This window comes from Chrysemys picta, chromosome 19, assembly GCF_011386835.1.
Source record: "Chrysemys picta bellii isolate R12L10 chromosome 19, ASM1138683v2, whole genome shotgun sequence".
In the NCBI taxonomy this organism is placed as follows: Eukaryota; Metazoa; Chordata; order Testudines; family Emydidae; genus Chrysemys; species Chrysemys picta.
In genome coordinates, this window is record NC_088809.1 from 22,430,726 (window position 1) to 22,449,155 (window position 18,430).

The 18,430-nt window shown below is 45.0% G+C and overlaps 1 protein-coding gene across 3 annotated transcripts in view; it reads right to left on the bottom strand.

Moving 5' to 3' along the window:
* HIP1 (huntingtin interacting protein 1) overlaps positions 1-18,430 on the bottom strand; it is a 139,038-nt gene that overhangs the window by 86,072 nt on the left and 34,536 nt on the right. The gene's annotated exons all lie outside the window — the stretch shown is intronic.

An 18,430-nucleotide genomic window follows, 5' to 3' on the forward strand; every position in this document is an offset into this window, starting at 1 on the left:
AGAGTGGCTGGGTGCCCGGAGCCTCCCTCCCCTCCTCCCCTGTGTTCTTGGGCATCTGGGAGAGGAGGCTGTGGAAGATGGGGAGGAGGGTAGGCGGTTATACAGTGGATGCAGCGGGGGTCTGTGCTCTTGTTGGCTTTCCTGCAGCTCCAACAGACGCTTCATCATGTCCGTTTGCTCCCCAACAGACGCTTCATCATGTCCATTTGCTCCTCCATTAGTCTCAGCATCGCGTCCTGCCTGCGCTCTTCGTGCTCACTTAATTCTTTTCTGGCCTCTGCCACCAAATGCCTCCATGCATTAAGCTGTGCCCTATCAGTGCAGGAGGACTGCATGAGCTCGGAAAACTTGTCACCGCGAGTGCATTTTTTTCACCTTCTAATCTGCGATAACCTCAGGGATAGAGATGATAGGGGGAGCGTAGAAACATTCTACGCTCTATGATTCTGGGGGGGCTGCATGGTCACCCGGGCTGCTGAGTTCACCACGCTGACCAAACAGGAAATGAAATTCAAAAGTTCCCGGGCTTTTCCTGTGTACCTGGCTAGCGCATTGGAGTTCAAAGTGCTGTCCAGAGCGGTCACAAGGGAGCAGCCTGGGATAGCTCCTGGAGGCCAAGACTGTCGATTTGTGTCCACATTACCCCAAATTCGACCCAGCAAAGTTGATTTTAGCGCTACTCCCCTCGCCGCGGAGGAGTACAGAAGTTGGTTTTTCAGAGCCCTTTAGGTCGACGGAACGGGGTTGGTTGTGTGGACGCATTCATTTTTAAATCAACCTAACGCAGCTAAATTCGACCCAATCCCATAGTGTAGAGCAGACCTTAGACTGGCTACCTTAGAGGGCTACATTAAACTCTCTAATGTAGCCATGCCCTAAGTCTGCCCTGAGAGCAAATTTAATCCCCTTTCCCTACACTGGGTGGTTAGCAATGCAAAATATAGGGTGAAACCGAGGCGCACACAGGCTTAATAAAAACTACTACCAAAAATTCCCACTTGGTCACGGGGGAAATGGAGCAGCGTTCAGTAGTTGGTTTCAGTTTGAACGTTATTCTTGTTACAGGTTTTGCGGCATTTTCTCTTTCTGAACTTGTCTTCTCACTTGCTTATTTTCTTGTGAATGTAACAACATTCTGATCCTCTTCCTAGTTACAACCCTTGAGACCTTTGATCAGCCCGGTCGCCTTTTTCCATTTCTTCCTGAAATAAAGGACTGAAAACTGCCCCCAGTGTTCCAAACAGAGCCCCCCTCCCCCCAAACACACACACTTTGTACACCGCTACCTCACTCGCTCCTGATCTGTATTCTAGTCCCCTGCTGCTTGACCAGCTAACATCCTGACTGTACTGAAGGCAGAGTCTGATATCACAGATTTAATGCTTCAGTTTCCTCAAGATTACAGTGGTGGATCTGCTTCACCAATGGAAATCCAAGACAGACTTAAACCTCTTGACTCACTACAGAATCAAGCTGCAATACCTCCAGACTTGTGCTACACTAAGGATTCAGCTCCAATAAACTTGCTAGTGAGGGTCTCAGGCTTGCAAAAGAAATCCATCACCACCACCAAAGGAATGCCAAATCCACGCACTCCTGTGCCAATGAAAGTATTTGATGGAACCAATATTCATGACATCTTTACACTGTCCTTGGCTCGTCACTTCTCAGTACAGTTTGACGGCAGACAGGATTCAGAGCCAGGCATTTGGGGCCAGGTTTGCAAAGCTACTTAGGCACCTAGAGATGTGGATAGGTGGGATTTTCAAAAGCAGCTGGGTGCCTCGCTCTCGCTGCTTCCCGTAGGAGTGAGGCAGCTGGACTCTGCTGAACAGCCCACTAGGTGCCAATCCACAGCTTTAGGTGCCTAAAGATCTCTGAAAACCTGGCTCTATTCAGGACAGCGCTAAGCATGTGCTTAAATTCTTTCTTAAATGAGAACCTACTCTAAAAGGGTAGTGTTTCCCCCTGTGCAAAGGACCAGCACAAACTAGGCACAGTTAAGTCCCATTTAAGCGCTGCACCACTTGCAAAGCTTAAATGGGACATAAATTAGGTGTAGGCCTGGGGGTGGCCCTCTGCCCCGGGCTGACTTTCCCCCTATGGGGCCCACGACTGGCCAGCAGTCTCCTTGGCCAATGGGCGAGTTAGGCTGAGGTTATGTGCTAGTCAAAGCCCAGGAACTCGTCTCTCACAGACACCAAAAAGCAGAAGATAAACCCAGGCCCCAGAACCGCAAAAATGCAGAGTATTCCCGTCTCTTGACGGATGTCGGCGAAAGCTCAGCGAGCTTTTGGCCATCTTCGGTTCTCAGAGCCCCCCTCCCCAGCGCGGCGCAGTGCAGGCACAGAGCCTCACTCTGTATTAGCACAGGGCTAGGGGAAGCCACCTTGCTGTGTTGTCAATATACAGATTACTTTTTCAAATAAACAGAAGCACAGCTTGTGCTATAATTATTGATCCTCCGCTATTTTTAGCCTCCTGTTCGCACCACACATTCTTCTTAGAGTCACAACACAAGCTTGGTGTAAAAACCACTTGGAAGATAGCTAGCGGCAAGCAGGGCCAATCCAGGGCTAGTAGAAGCCTCTGGGCAGCAAGGGTGCAAAGGGAACTGGAGGAAAAACATTTAAGAGGAAAGGCGTTAGGCAGAAAAAACAGAAAACCCCCAGATAGATACTACTGCTTGTGTTGCAAGGAGATTCCTGCTGTCTGATCTGTAGGAGACACTGCTATTCACCAGAGAGGGGTTCCTCTGCAGAGTAAGCCAATGAATTGCCTGGCTAAGGGGTGAAGAGGATTTCCTTTTAAATCCCCTTGCCCACATACAAAGCAGACAGATTGTGGTTTTATAGCTTTGGGACTTCCAAGGGCTCAGGTTTTTCGTGACCCAGTTCCCCAGCAGTGGGTGATGCTCATTAATTTTTCAGATTGCAACGGAGGCTGGTAAAAGGGGGCAGGGTCTCCAGCTCTGCACACTGAAGACCTTTATTTATCCACAAAGCAGGTATGGTCAAACCGACTGGTGAATGTAGGCACCGCAGTAATAAAGGCAACACTGAGTTTGGAACAAAAGCTTGTTTATCTCATTTGATTAAAGTGGACGGATTTAGTCATGGTACAAAACTACTCATTAAAGCCACATTCAACAGCTGTTACTTGATTCTTTTTTCAACCCTAGTCCACCCCAAACAAAAAAGGCATCTCCACCCCTGCAGCTAACATAAAAGCCTCTCCATGCCGTCCTCTGCCAACATGCCTCAATCTTTCCCTGGAAGTTTACACTCCACGAATAAGAGGGGCTCGCCGCACATTCGGTCTCCAGAAACTGTCAACAAGCAGGGCGCCATTTGTGCCAATTGCACTTGTGGTTTCCGTGATGGGGAAACCAGTTTACTTAGAACTGGACTGGGACCCACCAATTCATTACAAAACAGGTCACCGAAGAGCCATTGGATAGCAAGAACTGTCTACCACTGTTGAATGAGAATGGGTGGTGATCTGATGGTAGAGATCAGCATTTTCAGTCCAGGGGATATGGCTAGAGAACCAACTTTCAAAGGAGATCAAGCAAATACAGAGTCTATCTTTAGGAAATGCTGCAAAACCTTCCTCTTTGAGAAAGCCCTCCCACCAAAGAATGACGCTCACAACACTGGCACCCTTTTCCATCCTTAAACTCTAACCAAGCCAAAAAATAAAAATAAAAATAAAAACCTCCAGTCCGAGCAGAGTTTTCATCCTGAAAAGAGAGAAAGACCAGAGACTCCATGAAGTCCACTAGGGAATTCACCCTTGATTTTTTTTTACTTTTGACTTTACATGGAAGGCACTTGAATACTATGGTGATAGGAGGCAGTATAATGGCTACACATGAGATGGAGGTCTAATTTCCAGCTGGGGTAGACATATCTGCGTAAGCTCTGATCAAGTTAGGGCACTAAAAACAAAAGTGTAGTCACGGCGGCTTGAGCAGCAGGACGGGCGAGGGAGGCGCTCAAGTAGGCACTTAGGGTTTCAGACGTGATCGTGCTCAGGGTGGATAGCCCATCCCACCACTCTTATGCTTCTATTTTTAGCAGGCTAGCTTGATCACAGCCAGCACGGATATGTCCATATGAGCTGGAAATTATATCTCCAGCTCCAGTCTACAAATACCCTACGATAGCTAGATCGAAGGCACCTATCTCACTATGTCTTTAAGTTCCAGAAGCAGAATTTGTAAATGCTTTAAATGTGTATATTGGGAGTTATTTCCACAAGAGGTGCACATTTTACCTAAAGGAAACCCACACTCACTTTCCTTAGTGCCACAGCATGAAGGCTCAGAGGGCAGCAGTGCTTGTCACCAGGTATAAACTGTAAAAGGTATAATTTCCCGGCGCTCTTAATTCCAATTGGCATTTCTCTGCTGAACGTTTGGGGCTGTCATCTTGCTCATTACTGACCCTGGAGTCGTGGGAGCCCAGTGGAAGGAAGTGTGAACCAGTTTCCATGCTGTTTTAACAGGCATAAAAAACAACCTTCACATTTCTGAGCTGTGCCAAACGTGTGCAGTTTTCCTTTTATTTGTACTTTCGGGTTACAGCTCCTAGCATCCAAGTGCTGGGAAAGCCTCAGCCGTATGTTACTTTTACCCAGGTTCTGCCATTTCTGTCAGATGCCGTCATACTTCTTTTCATGGAGGTTGATTTGTGAAGAAACACAAAGACAATTAGGGAAATCCCTGATTTACGTGCTCACACTGAAAGTACAGCATTTAGTAAAGAGAATTAAAAAATGAATGTAACTAACTCCACACCCCTAGAAGGCTCAGATATTGCGTACGTGATCACTGGCTTGTCCATTCTGGATGATGTTCTGTATCCCTTGTGCCACACTCTTCAGGTTATTTGGAATCTGCCCTCGACTCTAGGTGCCACTTCCAGCCTTCCTGACTTCTGCAACGTTCCTCCTCTGAGGACTTTGTGCAGAGACAGTCCAGTCCATACTGTTCCAGTGACGTGCTTCCTTGCAGAGTCTTTAGGTACATAAATACTACAATATGCAAGACAAAAACAGTACCTTTCGAAGGACACATGTGGGTTAAATATCTTCCCAAACATGTGCTTCCAAACTTCTTAGGGCTATGGGCTGATCGCTGTGCTCCCTGCCGAGGTGTGCACAGCGGGGAATTGGCCGTCCCTGCGCTACTATGTATGCTATTTAGTTGTCCTTGTGTATTATTTCTGTAATCAGCTGCAATCATCCTGTTCCTTATATGAGCCCTGGAGGGTTACCCTGGCTAAATATGCCTGTCCAAAAATCAATGGCCTCCACTTTGGCCTCACTTTTCCACTTTGCAGGCCTTCCATAATTGGATTATTGCAATGAATTATTCAGGAAATAGTCAATACAGCATGGTCTCTATCAATTTCCTTTAAATTCCCTGAAACACAGCCTCAGGGGTACTTGCTCTATTTATGGGGGAGGGGAGTCGTCTCTGCAGATTCGTATGGAGATAGGTTGAAAATGGAGAAGTGCCAGAAGCGATTTCAGCCTAACATCCTTCTCAAACCAAGCTCACTAAGGGCAATAACTTTGTATTCATTTTTGGGATAGATTTAAAGTCAGAGACTGTCAGATTTACAAAGGAGTCTAACTGTTAAGTGACAGGTTTGCTGACTCAATCGCCAGTGTTTATTTACTTACCAGATGGCAGCTGCTGCGTTAAATCTAAGTCTGCATGTGTGTCTTGTACGTATCTTCCTAAAGCTGCACTGATTGTAGCTATTTCTTAACACGAGTTAAATCGAATAGACAAAAGTTGGTTTCATTTGAAACCAGTAATATGTTACTGGTCTGGCTGGAGAACAACTGCAATGGCTGCCCTTTGTCACTGTGGCTTCCCCCAGCGTCAGGAAGCTGCATGAACCGGATCCCGTGCTAGGCAACGTTTGCAATTTTGGAAGCAGCATGAGAGGATGAGATGAGCTCGTGGGCCGCTACGCTGGTTTATAAGCTTTGGGTAACGGGAAAAATATTTATAGTAAACAAGCAACATATTTTCAGCCCCAGGAAAGTATCCACAGAGAAGTATGAATATACTCACAAGGACTGGATGGCTCAGCTCAGACAGACCCGCTCTGCATCGCAAGAAGCAGAAGTGCGAGAGAAAGGAAGAAATAAGCTCCTCTGTATTGCACTGTCATGGGGAAACAAGTCCTTTCAAACCACTTTCCCCTTTGATTCCACAGACACTGTGGAGTCAGTCACAGCTCCCAGGAGGATGGTGTGAAAAGGCGGCTCCTTGTCAGCATTTCCAAAAGAGCACTTGCAGTACCACAGCAGTGCTTGCCGCCAAAACGGAGGGCTGGTTAGTTCTTTATCAAAGATCTGGGGAATGTTTGGAGAGAGACTGCCAGAACCGCTTTGCAGTGCAGGGCTTCTAAAGCAACAACAGCAACCAGATCCGTTGCCCTCAACAGACGGCAGACCAGAGCATACAAACATACAGCCTGCCATCTACTTCTTCGGACAGTGTCCGATCCAATGCCCAGCAGGAGTTGATGTCAGTGATCAGGCCTTACGTTAGCTACTCGGGCTTCAGTCACTGATTCCCCCAGAGAGAGGCCTTCCCATTTCCGTGCTCTCAAGAAAACTGCTTGTGGAACGGCTGACATTTCTACAGGAGAAAAAGTCCTAGTAAAAATCTTGATGTCTTTGAATTGACAGTCTAGAAGGTGAACAGGGGATAACGTATCACAGTGCATATTAAAAAAAAAAAAGCTAGTGGAGCATGAGATCCGAATTCACGTCTTGGCTCTATTCTCAGCTCTGACACCAATTTACTGTGTGTGTACTTGGGCATGTCTCTCAACCTCTGTACCTCAGTTTTTCCATCTCTAAAATGGATACAATGCTTACCTGTTAAGTGCTCTGAGATCCTCAGATGGAAGGTGCTGCAGAAATGCAAAGTATTATTCGCTGGGAACAAAAGCCAGGATAGGAAGAGATTCAGTTACTCAGCCAGTGAGGTCCAGCAAGAGTCAATAAGACTATTTCAATTTAAAGGGACACAAACAACTTCAACTCTAGCGAAATCCAATTTTTCAGTTAAAAAAGTTTCAGATACCACTCCTGCCTGAGTCTCCCTACAATTCTAGTGGCGTTACAACGACAATATTTTAAGTGCTTTTCTTTCCCCTGAAGCTGCGTGAAAAACCTCATACAAACAGAGGGAGAAACTGACTATACAAGGGAAAGAGTGGAACGGTCTATGCAGAATGTGCAGCCAAATACACCAAGGAAACAAACTACAAAAACGATACAGTCATGGCAGGTGTTACAGGTAAACAACAGTAAGTAAAGAAAAGTGCCGATGGCAGTCTGTCCATGGAATGAAGCAGAGATGTGCATGAGGGTCTGAGTCTGGTGTTCAGGTAGGATTTCCTTTCGTTCTGCAAAGCAGCCAAGGCTGCATGAGAGTCGTGAGTCTGAGTAAAAGAAATTATCGTAATGTTTCGGTGGCGAGATTAAGAGCCACAGAAGTCGCTCAGCAGCTGGGACCCTGTGAGAGAAAGTGCCGGCTGACTGAGGGTTTGAACACAGCGACTCGCTCAAGCCGGTGAGCTGTCAGCTTTAGAGTTGATTTGCTGGTTAATATCCACCCCTGCTTAAAAGGAAAAACAGGAACTACGCACATACCATAAACACACAAAGGCTAGGAAAAAATATCTCGTGTCTGTTCCACTTATTTCTCTCCCAACAAGGAAATAACTCACTCCTGGAGTCCAATCTTTCCTGTTTGGAAGCAATTACAATAACAAATAATATTTACAAACATGATCTAACACCCCCATTAGACAGATATTGGCAGCCCAATTTTACATGTGGGGAAACAGGCAGAGAGGTTAAATACACCCAAGGCAGGAGACTATACCAAAGATGGGCTCCTAATTTGCAGCACAGTTCCTGAACTCCAATCCCAGAGACCCTTCCTCTTCCCCTGAAACAAGCTGGCCTTTTAGCTCTGTCACGGTTATCAATTCCAACTAAGGAGCTCTACACTATGGGTTATATACTTCACACCACTTAGCCATAGAACAGCTTCAGGGTGGTTTTTCCCTGCTACCAGAGGCAATCTAAAGCATCACAGCAGACAGTGCTCTGGGAGCTCAGTATTAGTCCTCTGGCTTCCCTGGCACTTGCAATTCAAGCCTTAAAACCCATCACTCGTTGGAAGTGTCGGCTAACGGGAGCGTGATGGTTCAGGGTGAACAGCTCAGAATCTGGCTGCTCATAAATAATTCAGTTCCACGGTTTAGAAGAGTGATGCTAAGGGCACTCTTAGCAAGTTGGATAAACTACATACTTCTCTAGTACAAAGCTGCTCAAAGTGAAGACAGACACTAGTTCCTCCATCCCAGGGTGGACAGAAAAGGGGTCTCAGCACAGTGTGAACTCTCTAACATTACAAAGCTCAAAACAAGCACTTTTGCAAGGCTGCACATTCCAGGGACTCTGCATACTTCACGTAGTCATTTAATTATCCCGTTCAATAGCTCAATTAAGTTATGTAAGGATCTCAACTCTGCACTCCCAGGACCGGATGCTCTCTAAGCGGGGGGAGAAGCAAGAAGGGACATTCCGAGACAAACAGCGTTACACTTCTGGGGTACAAATCACCCTTGCAATGGGACTTTCAATCCCATTCTGGGGGCGAGCATAGACCATCTCATCCCTGCTGCTTTTAAAAGTACTCATTTCACAGACTGGCACCTGTGAACGGTGATCTTATTAACAGATCCTTGCTTTGAACTGTGATTATTTCCCCTTTCCCAAGCAACTGGCCACACACTTCAGAGAATGCATCTGAGTTCAGGTAAAGCTTTGCACACACGCAGAGAGAATGACTTCCAAAGCAGAGCTGGAGAGTGCCTGGCTGTAAGCAGAATGTTTTGGCATCACTTGGGTTCACCTGACAGACGATCCCTTGTTCAATTGCTAAAAATCCTAAAGACACACAGGAGGCTGCCACCGAGATAGAATCGCTACAGAGGATCCGGGGTGGGATACAAGGTAATTCAGGAAAACAAATGACATGGAAAAAAATGTATAAAGAACTTTGTTTCACAGCTGCTGGCTTTAAAGTCTATGAACTCTGAATCTGGGAATCAGTCAGGACCCCTTAAAGTTACAAGTTTAGTCCATTCTAAACCCTATTTTTGACACATTATCCTTTCCCCAAAATGGAAAAATACTACTGGCCTGAAACTTACATTAGTGTTCCATTTTATTTACCAAACCTGTATGCAGCAAAAGCATCTAGTTTGAGTACCAGCTCTGGGACTCTTGCTGTAGAAAATGAAAACCCGGCTAAGGGTGTGGAAAACATCCATATGCCATCCAACAGGATGTGGAAAATGGAGGAGAGGCACTTTGGGTGGAATGCTCCACCATTTGACCTTATAAAGATGTAGATTTAAAACTTGGTTCCACTCTACACTCTGTAAAGAAACAGAAAGTAAGTTCGATAAAACTGAGTGCTGGGGGCCATGAGGTCTGCCTAAGACTTGCGCTATTTGTAAATTACTGTGGTTTAGAGAAGTGCACAAGAGAATGTCCCTCAGTTTTAACTAGCCTCAGACAGTTCATCAGATGTGTAGTAGACAAGAGATACCAGATCTGCATATATATAGTTTAATTTCCTGAAATAATCAGAGAACTAGGTTTAGACTTTTAAATACAAATGGATCATAGCTCCTGGGTATTTATGACTCAGCGCATGCTGGTTCTGTCACATTTCTTTTTTAATCCGTTTTCCCTGCTGGAGTGAGTCTAATAACCCATCTATAGCCCCTCTCCCTAGATGGCTCTAAAACCTCTCCATAGCAGATTGAAGCAACCATCAAAGGCGCACCACCAACCCAGTAGTCACACGGAGCTGGTAACTAGTGGCATTGAAGAAATTTGGTTGGGGCTAACTCAAATGTTTCATTTAAAAGTCACACTGGTATATTGCAAAGAAAGCCTTCCAAATGCGCAGGGCCGGCTCCAGGGTTTTGGCCACTCCAAGCAGCCACAAAAAAGCCGCGATCGTGATCTGCAGTGGCAATTCGGCAGAAGGTCCTTCGCTCCTAGCAGGAGTAAGGGACCGTCTGCCGAATAGCTGGACCTGCCGCCCCTGTCCGGAGTGGCCGCCCCAAGCACCAGCTAGCCAAGCTGGTGCCTGGAGCTGGCCCTGCAAATGGGACCAGACACAGTGCTGCCTGACTGAGTCTGCAGACAGACAGAAAAGTTGCCCTGAGAGATGTGATCCACCCCGTATTTTTCTCAGTGAGTGTTAACTCTGTAGTAGAGCCTGTCAGGAATTTTCTGACGAAAACTTTGTATTTTCAAAATATTTTTGAGTTGGGGATTCATAGAAACTGTTTTAGGAAAGGGTTGGTTTTGGACAAAGTTTCCCATTTTGAAAAAAAATTGAGAAAAAAAGTTTCTAAATTGTCTACTCTAAACCACCCACTTTGACATTTTCAAAACAAAGCTTTGTCTTAATGTGAAGCAACTTTTCATTTGAAATTTTAGTTAAGTTATACTAAAAAAGTAAACAGTATCTTTAAAAGGTCAAAATCAACATTTCAATTGACCCAATTTGAAAGTTATTTTCAATTACTGGTTTGTGAAATTTTTCAAGATTTAAACTTTTTGCCCCAATTCAGGATGGGAAACTTTTTTGAAATCCTGAAAATGCTCAGGGGATGAGAAAACAGTTTCCCACCTAGCTCCCCTGTGTAGTCTATGGCAATTTAAAGTATTGGAGCATAAGCTTTCGTGCGTGAATACCCACTTAAGTCAGATCTCACCGCTGGTCATTTTAGCCAAAACCACTCAGCTACTCAGAGATTGTATGCAGAATCTGGGTAGTGCCGTCACTGCTCCTTCGTCATTACTCACCATTTTATCTTCAACCCCACGCAGATAGCAGTTCATTATCAGCACATATATTCTCAACACATCATTTGCCCAGCCTAAAAGTAGTAGTTGCTAATCAGAGCTTTAAATTAGTCACCTGGATTCATCCTCCCTAGATCACAGAATCACAGAATAGCAGGGTTGGAAGAGACCTCAGGAGGTCATCTAGTCCAACCCCCTGCTCAAAGCAGGACCAACACCAACTAAATCATCCCAGCCAGGGCTTTGTTAAGCCTGACCTTAAAAACCTCTAAGAAAGGAGATTCCACCACCTCCCTAGGTAACCCATTCCAGTGCTTCACCACCCTCCTAGTGCAATAGTTTTTCGTAATATCCAACCTAGACCTCCCCCACTGCAACTTGAGACCATTGCTCCTTGTTCTGTCATCTGCCACCACTGAGAACAGTCTAGATCCATCCTCTTTGGAACCCCTTTCAGGTAGTTGAAAGCAGCTATCAAATCCCCCCTCATTCTTCTCTTCTGCAGACTAAATAACCCCAGTCCCCCCAGCCTCTCTTTGTAAGTCATGTGCCCCAGCCCCCTAATCATTTTCCTTGCCCTCCGCTGGACTCTCTCCAATTTGTCCACATCCTTTCTGTAGTGGGGGGACCAAAACTGGACGCAATACTCCAGGTGTGGCCTCACCAGTGCTGAATAGAGGGGAAAAATCACTTCCCTCGATCTGCTGGCAATGCTCGTACTAATGCAGCCCAATATGCCATTGGCCTTCTTGGCAACAAGGGCACACTGCTGACTCATATCCAGCTTCTTGTCCACTGTAATCCCCAGATCCTTTTCTGCAGAACTGCTGCTTAGCCAGTCAGTACACAGTCTGTAGTGGTGCATGGGATTCTTCCTTCCTAAGTGCAGGACTCTGCACCTGTTCTTGTTGAACCTCATCAGATTTCTTTTGGCCCAATCCTCCAATTTGTCTAGGTCACTCTGGACCCTATCCCTACCCTCCAGCATATCTACCTCTCCCCCCATCTGCAAACTTCCTGAGGGTGCAATTCATCCCATCATCCAGATCATTAATAAAGATGTTGAACAAAACCGGCCCCAGCACCGACCCCTGGGGCACTCCACTTGATACCGGCTGTCAACTAGACATTGAGCCATTGATCACTACCCATTGAGCCCAACAATTTAGCCAGCTTTCTATCCACCTTATAGTCCATTCAGCCAATCCATACTTTTTTTAACTTGCTGGCAAGAATACTGTGGGAGACTGTATCAAAAGCTTTGCTAAAGTCAAGATATATCACATCCACCACTTTCCCCATATCCACAGATCCAATTATCTCATCATAGAAGGCAATCAGGTTGGTCAGGCATGACTTGCCCTTGGTGAATCCATGTTGACTGTTCCTGATCACCTTCCTCTCCTCCAAGTGCTTCAAAATGAATTCCTTGAGGACCTGCCCCATGATTTTGCCAGGGACTGACATGAGGCTGTAGTTCCCCGTGTTCTCTTTCTTCCCTTTTTTAAATATGGGCACTATATTTGCCCTTTTCCAATCGTCCAGGACCTCCCCCGATTGCCACGAATTTTCAAAGATAGTGGCCAATGGCTCTGCAATCACATCAGCCAGCTCTCTCAGCACTCTTGGATGCATTAGATCTGGACCCATGGACCTGTGCATGTCCAGCTTTTCTAAATAGTCCTTAACCTGTTCTTTCCCCACTGAGGGCTGCTCACCTCCTCCCCATACTGTGCTGCCCAATGCAGCAGTCTGGGAGCTGACCTTGTCTGTGAAGACTGAGGCAAAAAAAGCATTGAGTACTTCAACTTTTTCCACATTATCTGTCACTATTTTGCCTCCCCCATTCAGTAAGGGTCCTACACTTTCCTTGTCCTCCTTCTTGTTGATAACATACCTGTAGAAACCCTTCTTGTTACCCTTCACATTCCTTGCTAGCTGCAACTCCAATTGTGCCTTGGCCTTCCTGATTACACCCCTGCATGCTCTAGCAATATTTTTATACTCCTCCCTAGTCATCTGTCCAAATTTCCACTTCTTGTAAGCTTCCTTTTTGAGTTTAAGCTCACCAAAGATTCCACTGTTAAGCCAAGCTGGTTGCCTGCCATATTTGCTATTCTTTCTGCACATTGGGATGCAAAAGATCATGCAACAGAGATCCTGTGTGCTCAGATCTCTTCCTGCCACCTAGGCATTCTATTTCTCCTGAATCCACAGAGAGACTCCATGAGATAGCAAAGGAAGGAGCGGAGAACAAGCAGTGAGGCTTGGGAAGACACTGTCTCCCCCCACCCCAACTGACTATAGTCAGAAAAGATAGTATAGTGGCAGGGATCCCCATGGTGCAGGTGCCCTGGGAAGTTCCCTGCTAGAGCAACTCCGGTGCAGTCATGCTTCTGGGGACACAGGTTGCGTGGCTAGAAAGCGTATCTGATATGGAGGCACAGCCTCCATGCAGATGGCCTTAACTCCTGCACCTTGCCAGCAATCTGGAAGGTTTGGATCCAGGGGTCCTGTGGTCTATTCCATGGAGCCACACATCCCCCCCTCAGCCCACGTTAAATGGAATGATGGGGAGGAACTCTGTGAGGAGGCCCTTGGGGAGAGTCCTCCCCCAGAGCCATTTCTCACAGGGTGAGAGGAAGATCCAGGCCAATGGTGGCAAGAAACCAAACTAATAAAGCTGTTTTCCCTTTGCAGGCTAGCAAAGCAAAAGCAAAGGAGGAGTTGGTGTCAGGACAGCCCTTCCAGATGAGCTCATGGTTTTAAATCAGTCTTTGGAAAGATCATTTGTAGTCATATAGCCGGTATTCTCTGCTTTCGATTGTTACAGAGCTGTCGCCTCGGGTATAGCATTCCCTTCTCTCGCTCTCCACATAGCCTGCTCTGGAGAGAGACAAGTGCAAGATCCCATCATGCAACACAGACAGAATCTCCTGTTCATCAGATATGCATTCACTGAACAAACAAAGGGACACCACACCCAGGAGACCAAAGGAAGAGAGTAGAGAGCAATTCAGAAAGAAAGCAAAAGAAAGACTGTTCATGGAAACACACATTAAACAGCTGATCTGGAAATGAAATGCAAACAGCCAGCTCACACAAGTCCTCAACTCACCATGCATTTGTGATACAACACTGACTCTCAAAGCAAAACACTAGCGATACAGGGGGAACACAACCTAACACACAACAGTTCTGCTCTCCTTAGGGTGAATAAAAAAATGGATTTTAAAAATACAAATATTAAAATCAGATATTTGTATTTAAATCTTTTTTACATTTACATTAAGCACAGGTTTTTTTTTAAATATAAACCAATTTAAAATTAAAATTGAAATGAACAACCTATGTTAAGGCCTTAACTTATTATTAAAATCATTTCAATGAAATACAAAAAAATAATATTAAGAAATACATGTTCGCTGCTTACAGAAAGGCAAACCACTCAACTGGTGGGAGTCACCAGCTGAGACCCTAGAACCAGAGTTTGCTCAAGTGCTAACCCAGCTTTTCACAGCAGTAGCCTCTTCTGCCCGCTGTTGTTTCTACCAAGTTCAGAAAAACAGGACTGGGTGTGTATTTTTTGTTAATAAACAAGATTACATCAGTCCCAGACTCATAGAAATGACCCAGGTCATCTAGTCCCATCCCCCCGTGCAGAGGCATGATTAAGAATACCTAGACCAATGATACTCAGACTGAGTCTCGCAAGCAGCTCTTTAACGTGTGGCTCTTTGCAGCACCTGATATTAAAACACTGTATGATTTAATTGGTAACCAATCTGGATGCTTTTACTATGTTATTAATCAATTGTAGTTCATCTAATAATACTGAGTCATTTTGTTGTGAGAATATTATATATACACACACACAAAAGAATATTACATTATATAATGTATATAATAATATGTATATATCACACACATATATAAATAGATACACACTAAATATGTCCCCATCATACTGTTATATAGGAATACAGCGGAACCCCAATTATCCAATCTAATTGGGACCAGGGCCAGATCGAATAACCAAAAACCTGGATAAACCGGAGAATGGGCAGCGGGACTCCTGCTGTCAGGCCTGCATGGCGGAGCTCCCACTGCCCAGGGCTGACAGCCCAAGCCCCAGCTGCTGTCAGCCTTGGGTGGCTGGTGGTTTGGTTAATACAGAGAGCCGGATAAAGGAGGCTTGGTGAAACAGGGTTTTACAGTATATAGTACTATATAAATGAAACAATGAATTCACACTACTGTGGCTCTTTTGCGTAATGCTGATCACTAATTTAGCTCCTGAACCGGTAAGGTCAGAGTATCACTGACCTAGACCATCAAGAATATGCTTGACCCAGATCCCCAATTTCTCCTCCTAATAGAAACAACCCTGCAAGGTCCTGAACTTCAACTAACACCTCAAGTCAAAGGGACAACAATATTATTTTTAAATTCCCACTGATGAGGGTAAAGAGAAGAAGGAAAAAAAAAAGAAAGATCCTTGTGTGAATACATTTGAAAATTTGTACGGCACCTAGATACCCCGGTGAAGAATGCAGTATACACTAGGCAGCACTTAAATGATAGCAATCACACACACACACACGTCTAAAAACTGCATAACCCCATTTCCTTGCTTCAGAAACGCTGAACATACAATAGCACACAAGGACTAATTGAGACTCAGATACTTCACCTTGGCACTAACAGAGTGTGTCTGATCGGCAATATCATACTCTCTCCTTAACAAGCAAAATCAACGTGAGCTTTCTAACAACTGATGGTTTCACATGCTGTTCCTCCTTCAGTGAAGAACACAGCTAAAACCTGGCGTGATGGAAGACGTTTCTTTCACACAGCAAAGCACCTTGCTACACTGATGGTGCCTCCCAAGATGGATTCATACTAGTTTTGTACTGAGGTTCTTTTAACCAGTGCTTTATTCCTGCTGCACAGTAAATTGGTGTATTTTGCAGTTAATATGACAAGGATTTTGGATCTCACTGCTGTGTCTACACTGAGCTTTATCTTCAAGCCTCCCAATAGCGCTGCAGCCCGAGGAACTCCACTGGTGGTCCACACTTCTTAGGAGTAGAATGTAAGCATAGAGATGTTATTAACTTGTAGGATTGGAAAGGAATCCAAAATGCAAGTATTGTGGTAATGAGCTCTAGTCATGTCTGATCTGTGCAATGTGGAAGCAGAATGAAGATTTCCCATACCAACTCCACACAGAGCTTTTGCGACTTTACAGAATAAGAAATTTACTGCTCCACTCAAGAGGCAGGAGTGAAATATGTTCCACTTCACTCACTCTTGTGTACATGGAAGCAAACTCAGCAACTTAATCCCCAGCAAGCCAAGGCTGGAAAGCCTCACTTTCTAAATACACCCATTGCTATGGGAATCAGCAGGAGTCACATTTTTCTGTCTGCAGATGGCAAGAGACACTAGACAGATAGAGAATGGAAGTTTCTGGGCTTAAAGGATGCTAACAGTAAGAGAAGAAAATATCTTAGACAATCAACAAGGACCCATGTGTTCTGGTTTTTTTTAAACAGAATTAAATATGAAAGTGAATTCTGCCATCAGCTCAACCTCCTATGGGCTTTTTATCTGTTTATTAATTTTAGTTTATTTTATGGTGCCGCCACATGGTGAATCCTCCAGGTGCTGCAGATTTCTATAGTGATGATGTTTAACTGCACTGGAGAAGCCGGTTAGCATTCCTTCCAGCTTCCCCCATCAGAGGACAATTCTTTTTCCATCCCCTGGGCACATGAGTTTTGGGGCCTGAACTCCTAGTTCTCCAGGCAGACAAACCTTACCAGCAATCAGCTGTTTCAACTGTCCCCACCCCAATCTCTGCATCTTCAGTAAATAAGGATGCCGTGTGCACTGAACACTTCTGCTAACAATGATCAGCAGTGAAATAGTTAATGCTGACATTTGCATCATCATTATTAGGCTTCAGGGCCAGCACCCCCCCCCCACCCCTGCCCCCCAAACAGATGGAAGCAATTCACCTCTTGATAGAGCTACAGTTTCAGGCTTTTTGCAGACATCACTGTACTATCAGTTACACTTATTTCGCGTTCTGGTTTTCTTTGCAACCACAAGGACCAGACACTTAAATTTTTTTAAAAAGGAAGAACACTTAGATGTGGAGCACAATTTAGATGTGGCAAAGTTTGAGGCCGAGGCTGTGGCAAAGAAAGGGTTCTGATCATAGTCCATGCCCTAGAAAGACAGGATACTGCCCTGGAGAGAGGACACAGATGCAGTTTACAATGGACCTTAGCCAAAGATCAAGAAGTGTCCCCCACTCTCTCTCCAAGCAGACCTCTCCCGTCTCTTGCTGTTTAACAATGGGTGGGGAGACCAACACAATCTTCCTTCATTACTGTCCTCATCTCAGCAAAGGGCCTTCAATGAACCTTCCTGTCCAGTGAACAGACACACAGCTCTGCTGAGACTGACACAGCAGATAATTTCACATTATTTCTGCTGGGTGGATGAGGCTGGGACAATGCAGGCTAGAAAACATTTAGTGCCTCTCAGATGGCTTCAAAACACACCCCAACCCCAGGGAGTAGTGAGGAAACCGAAGAAAGAAAGAAAATCTGATTAAATTAGAAAAGATATGTTATGTGCCTTTCCTAACTAGGCATTTGTAGCAGTGGATTCTTGTGGGCGCTTTAGTCATTTCAAAGTTGGACAAGCCTGGTTTATAAAAATATTTGTGTCTGGGATATACAAGTCAAATGCCTTGCTATTGCTAGATATAAAATGCCAGAATATTTGGCCTCCTCGTGATTTAGGTCATGAGACACATTTCTTTTTTGATTTATAAAAGAGCCCAAATGGCACCGCAATAACTGCAGGAAAGGAGAAAACTTGGAACGAGAGAAGAGCATCCCAAAAATCAGCAAACATGACCTTGTTTGGGTCAGCTAGGTACATGAATTCTAGAGTCAAGAGCTGAGAATACTCCACTAGATTAAATCCAGGGAAGCTTCAACTTCTGTATCTGCACGCAAGTGAGGTGGAGTAAGGGAATCTTGCCCATAGCTGAGTCCCAAATCATTTAGGGCTTTATAGAACAAAGTTAACAACTTGACTTGCGCCCAATGCAATTGGTGAAAAATCGGTGTAACAGGTTCTCTGAGGATAATGTTGGCATAGTTGGCACCAAATGTAGCCCAGAGTGGTGTTCATGTGAAGCGCCATGTAGAGTGCCATGAGATTTAATCTGCAAGCCACAAAGTCACAGACCACAGCCAAGGCAAGATCACAATATCAAGAGAAGAGTTTGCAAATATCTAACCAGATGCAGATAAGGGGGGAAAAAAAAGAGAGAAAGAGAAAGAGATGCTTCTGGCTACCTACACCACTGGCAACTCCAGACGCAGATGGCATCTTGTAATTCCATCCAAATCACAAAGTTCTTAGAAGATGGGGAGCTAAGACCCTTCAATAAATGGAGGCTGGAACGCCG